The sequence below is a fragment of the Haplochromis burtoni genome, unplaced genomic scaffold (assembly GCF_018398535.1).
Source record: "Haplochromis burtoni strain Fernald_Lab_line unplaced genomic scaffold, NCSU_Asbu1 Contig_39, whole genome shotgun sequence".
Classification (NCBI taxonomy): Eukaryota; Metazoa; Chordata; class Actinopteri; order Cichliformes; family Cichlidae; genus Haplochromis; species Haplochromis burtoni.
Window position 1 is genome coordinate 1,606,471 of NW_024582400.1, and position 6,393 is coordinate 1,612,863.

Sequence of the window (6,393 nt, forward strand, 5' to 3'; positions counted from 1 at the left end):
AAACTACAAACAAACTAAAAACTACTTCCAAAAACATTCAGCTTTGATATTAATGAGTTTTTTGGGTTCATTGAGAACATGGTTGTTGTTCAATAATAACATTATTCCTCAAAAATACAACTTGCCTAATAATTCTGCACTCCCTGTATAAAGAAGTGTTGCAGATCAATACTTAGAGGTCCTGACAAGAGAGTCAAGACTACCCTGGGTACATGAGCAGCGGGGGTGTTCTGCTGCAGTTATGCCTGCAGGAATAACAGCGCAGGCAATGAGGAGCTGTCACTTACAACATATAAAAACACATAGGAAACAGAGACAGAGTGCAATTAAGTCATGCAGCTAACTGTTAATTAGTGCTAAGTAATAGACTAATATACTATTGAAATTCCACTTGCCACATGTGAAGAACAAATATCTTGGACGTTTTGTCCCTCACAGTCACTGCAACATTAATTCCATTAAGATACTTCAAAAGGCAACAAGAGCACAAACATGGTTGCTTTTGAGGTCCAGTTAAATGACTTTAATTAGCAGAGGCGAGGCCTGGTGGACAGTCAGCCACACCCCAAACTCCAGTAACCCATGCTATTGTGTTCATATGTACTGGGACAAAAGCTGGGTTTTCTACCAGGCGCTAAACATTTTTATTTCACTGTATTTCAAATGTTTTAAGTGGGCGTTAGAGGAGCTGAGTTCCTCTAAGGTTAAGTTTTGTTATCGTTTCGATGGTTACTCTCACATCTGTTGGAAGTATTTAATTCATGTTCTTGCAGTTATTACTTTAACTGTCTCCTTTTATCTTGTTGTCAAGTCTTCATCTCCGTGTTAGGAGTGTCTGTTTTGTTTTGGTGGCGATGTGTCTCATTGTCATTGATTTGTTTCACCTGGTTTCTTCAGTTGTGTCTCATTTTTTTAATGAGATGATGGAACCAAAGAGTAGAGATAGCCAACAGCTAGCAAGTTTGAAGTGTTGATTGTTGGCAGATAGGGATGGGTATCGAAAACCGGTTCTTGTTGAGAACCGGTTCCCACTGGTTCAATTCCTTGGAATTGTTTGCCATTTTTACAAACGATTCCCTTATCGTTTCCAGTCGCCCCGAGTAACGTCACCACATTGCGGAGCGTCATTTACCTGGCAGGAAATACGGCGCCTAAGTAGCTCAAACGCTCAAAAGTTTGGTCATACTTTACGAGAACGGATGACAACAGGGCAACTTGCAATACTTGCAAAGTAGATATTTCATTTAAGGGAGGAAATACTACGAATATGCAAAAGCATTTGCTCACAAAACACACGATGACCTTAAATGAATGTCGTGTTTTTAATTCCGCTCCGGCCTCGTGAATCTCAACCCAGCAGCAGCGGTAACGTTTGCACGTCCTCTCCCGTTAATGCGGCAGGTAAATAATCAACTAACAGTGCATATTATGTTAGTGCGATCTGCCTTATTACAAAACCTGCCATTACTGTGCATTTAGGTGACCGTGATGAGAGAGACAGAGTCTGGCTCAGATGCTGGCAGTTCTCGCTGCAGTCTACCGGTAGCGTCTCCTTTCAGGCCAGGATAGACGAATGTCACCGAGCAGTGACTAAGTTTGTGGTTAAAGGCTTGCACCCATTTGCCACAGCAGATGCCCCCGATTTCACTTTGGTAAGTGAATGTGTTTAATTGTAGGCAGGGACATTACTGGATATTCTTGTGTAATTGCTACAGAATAATTTATGTTATACTTTGTTATTGATACAGAAGAATATTTATTTTATTATTTTACAGTTACAAATTTTTTTCCTGGGGACCCTGTGACACCCCATTGAAGAGCCGTAGGCTGTGGATTTCTTAAGATCTCACTGTTGGGTTTGTAAGGCCATGTTACTCCTAAATTTCTATCTTGTTCAAAGAGAAGATATAAAACAAAGTTCTAAGCTATTCGACCTTAGTGTTCTCCTTTTTAAAAAAGAATAGATAAGAGAATCGATAAGAGAATCGATAAAGAATCAAATCGTTAAACAGAATCGAAAATGGAATCGTAATCGTGAAAATCTTATCAATACCCATCCCTATTGGCAGAGCCATTCAACAGCTATACTGGTTTGCACACAGAAGCTCTGTCAGAGAGGAAATGGGGAATTAGCATTAGCAATTAGAGTCCAAGAGTAGAATATGGCTGAAGTGGGATATCCTGACAGATTAACAGCCTTAGCTGAGTTAAGATTGAATAGAGGCTTGGAAATAGTTCGTAGGCAGCTGGTGGTTATCCAAGAGTTTGTGGAGGTGGTTGATGGAGAGTGGGGAGGCAGGTGAGCGGGTAAGTCCTTCCTTTGGAAGGTAAGTAGAGCTGAATGTTTCCATAAGCAACAGGTAAGCGAGGTTTGTGTGGGTGCATGTAGCAGGCAAGTAAAAGAAGTGAGATTACAAGCAGGCGATTACAAGTAACAGGTAAAAGAGGTGGTCTAATTTATTTAGTTTTGATATGGCAGAGAAATATTGCAACCTGTCTGGCATCCGTGACTAAAAAATTCGACTCACTTACTCAAACTTCTGAGTAAACCAGGATTCCTCAAGTTTTTAAAAAAAGAGCTAACAACCTAAAACTTTGACTTGGGTGTTGAAAAATGTTTTTCAGTGGCAGAAACAAACTTCTGTACTTCCTCTGTGTCACTAGTCTGCTTTGGTATCTATTTGCCTTCTGACTGAGGATGTTTGTGTATTTCTGGCCTTTAAATCAAACAAAAAAAAGGCTCACTTTTTTATTAGTCTGTCGCAGTCTTCATGTGAGTGCTCTTTGGATTACAAGACAAAAACATGCTTGTTCTGCATTTAAATGGTAAACAGTAAATGGCGTGTATTTGTATAGCGCTTTACTTGTCCCTAAGGACCCCAAAGCGCTTTACACAGCCAGTCATCCACCCATTCACACACACATTCACACACTTTTAAACATTATGCGTTATATTAAACATGAGCTTGAAGCTACCTGAAGGCCTAGAAGCGCTATGTTTAGTGTGACTGTGACATCCCGCGTGAAACTCTCACAAGTTTTACAAGCTTGCATGCAAGTTTTAAAAAACTTGTATGCGAGCAAAGAAGACTCACTTTTAAACATTTCTGAGGCTCCAAGCCCTCGGGGGGGTTTAACTTGTCAAACAGCAAAAAAACCCATTTTTGACGCCACATTTTTTTCATTCTTTCTGCCACGTTTCGAGGATGGAACACCAGGTTATGCATTCAAAATGTTTTGGAAGCCAAAACCCTCCGAATGAATCTACAAGTTTGGTGTTTGCTCGATCAATCTGATTTCTTCTTTGCCATCCTCCCCGAGGAATTCTTCTTCTTCTTCTTCCGTGCAGGAGGAGGAGGACTTCAACCATGGCTGTTGTTGTCTTTTTTTCAGCTCTCCATCTTCCTCTCCTCCTCTCGTTCCCCTTTCTCTGTTCTTCCAGAGATGCGTAGTTGTTGGCAGTGCTTATGTAATAACAGATGGAAGATAGAAATTAACACGTCTTGCCTCTCTCGTTATTCTCCTCTCTCCATTTATTTTTAATGCTCGCTCATTCTCTCTCTCGCGCGTCTCTCGTTGTGTGCATGTGTATGTGTGTGTGTTTGTGTGTATGTGACCCCGGCAGGCCAGCAGCACCTGTCAGGAGTGTATCCACCGTGGTTGCGTGCCTAATTAGCACACAAGGAATTTGGTGGCACGAAGCGCGCAGCATCGGTGGGAAGAAAAGAGTGTGGGGTGCAATTAGGATTTGTTGGCATGTACAGAACACAAGAAGAAGAAGAAACGAGGAGGAGGAGGAGGAGGAGGAGAGGTTGGGTTTGTTGGTGTGGGAGTGGAAGGTTGCACTTCTTTCTTTACTTGAAAAGATAGAAAGAAAGCATTTTTTTTTAAAAAAAATACTGCTTTAAAATTGAATTTTTGGTTTAGAAATATCGATGTGAATCGTAAAATGTAAAAAAGAGAGACAATATAACTGCAATCAAGCCGAATAGTAGCATGAAATTTATGTTAATACGTGTTATATGTCTCTTACTACGACTTATCTGGATCTCCAAGACCGGACTGGACGGATCAATTGTAAAAACTTCCTCAAGGGAAAAAAGACTCTTCTTTATTACAGGTGAAAGTCGGGGTGTTTTCAGGTGGTTTTTTTAGCATTAATTTTTTGTTTAACATGGTTATTTTTTATTTTCATTGTTCATAAAACTACTGAACCTGAGCAGGGTGCTTCTAATGTTTTAGTGGTGTGACTTGAGGAATATTGACTCTCAGAGTAGAATGATGAGTGCTCGAAACTCTAAAATACACTATACTGCATATATATATTCAATAATTTGGTATTCACTCAGCCATCCAAATTATTGAATGCAGGTGTTCCCATCACTTTCACTGCCACACGTACATAAAATCTATAAAATCCGAGCATCTAGGCTCCTTCTACAAACATCTGTGAAACAATAGCTTGCTTGCAGGAGCTCAGCGAATCCCAGCATGGTACCATGCCTCCTTTGCAACAAGTCCAGTCATGAAATTTCCTTACTACTAAATATTCCACAGCTGTTAGTGGTTTAAAACAAAGTGGAAGTGATTTGCAATTACAGGAAGTGGATGGTGAGGAGCAGAGGCCGCCAACTTTCAACAGAGTCAACTGCTACAGACCTCTAAACTTCATGTGGCCTTTAGATTAGCTCAAGAACAGCGCAGAGAGCGAGCTTTATGGAAAGTGTTTCCATTGCCGAGCAGCTGCATCCAAAGCTTGGATCACCAGGTGCAAGACAAAGGGAAACACTTCCTGGTTACTTTCTTCCAAGAATGATGAATGAATGAATGATTGATAACCTGCCATCCACCAAACAGATGCACTGGAAAACACTCTTATGTTTACATTTGCATTAGCGGCCCTCAGTCATACAACAGCTCCTAAAACTGGAACTTGATCACCAAACCTTCCTCGTTCTAGATGTAAGTCTTATCACTCAGGCTTTAACCCACAATACAAAAAGACTATAAAATTAGTGAAACATTAGGGAATTGTTAAGGAAAAAATTCCTTAATAAAATAAACAAATGGAGCCGGAATCTTGTTCTTTGGTCCACCCACTCCTGGGACATGTAGGCCTTGTCCAGTAAAGGTACAGTCTCCCTTCATCACTGACAGCTGTTCAAAAGAGAAACACAAAATGGAAAAATGACAGCTGACTATAAAATTTCTTTTTGACCACATAAATTCCCTTTAAAATAATCACTATGTGTTATCACCCGACATTAGTGTACTAGAGTTAAACTCTAAGCAATGATTCAGGCAGTTGCTTTAAATTATCAAAAAGAACTCCAAGCATCAACCTCCAGAATCAATCCTGATAGACTCCCATGTTAAAATGTCCAAGTTTACAGGGGAAATAAACTCTCTTCCAGCCTGCTACATGAACAGTTTTGGTCTCATGTGAGTTGTTTTTTTTTTAAAGTAAATCACTTGTAAAACCCTCTTTTTCTCCCCCCTGAAGGTTTTGCTTCTAATGCCATCTTTACAGTTGCAGAAGTCTCCCACAGATATTAATGCAGGATCCTTTTCAGTGCCGTGCAGACCTGTTGTTATAAAAGAAGCAAAAAATCCAGTATATTCACATTCAGCCTTCTGTATGTCGTACTTTCTTTCTTCTTCTCGAAACGCAGAGCATCGTGTCACCCTAACACACCGGCACAGCAGCACCAGGGCCACTTGAAGGTCTCTCTCATGTTCTCTGACGCTCTGCTGCCTGTCAGCCTTCTCCCGAAGGCGCGCCATCTTTACGCGTCACCGAGATGCTACGCACAAGGTTTTGGCATAAAAAACCCCCACGCAGCTCGTGTGGATCTGACCCTGTCACTGCATTTTCTAACTCTTTTCAGACTTAAAAAAAAAAAGTTTTAGAGGGGAGTTGAGTTGATGCCAGCGGCTCCAAATAGTAGTGGCTTGCACATTTGCCTACCATGGTTCAAGCCTGAGAGGAGACACAAAACACTCAGGAAGGTTGCATCAGGAGGGCGCCCAGTCCAAGTCGATGCCACCTGATTCCAGTAATCTTGTTGGACTTTGTTCAGGCGGGGATTGGCGATTTCAAAGCAGGAACATCTGAGCGCTCGAGGAGGACGAAATAGATGAAGAAGGCGCCTGCTGGAAGTGATTGTGAACGAGGCTTGACTTTGTGTCCACTGAATGATTTATTTATCAAGTCGACGGCAGTTTCATGGCTAGATTGGGGGTGGCGGCGGGGGGGCTGGCGGGGAAGTTAAAAAAGACAGCCACGACCTCAGTTTGACGAGAAGGAATCAAAAAGATCACGATAGCTCTTGTGCCCACAACACTGAAAGGGAACAAATGGCTCTTTAATATTTCCATGCATAGCAAAAGAAG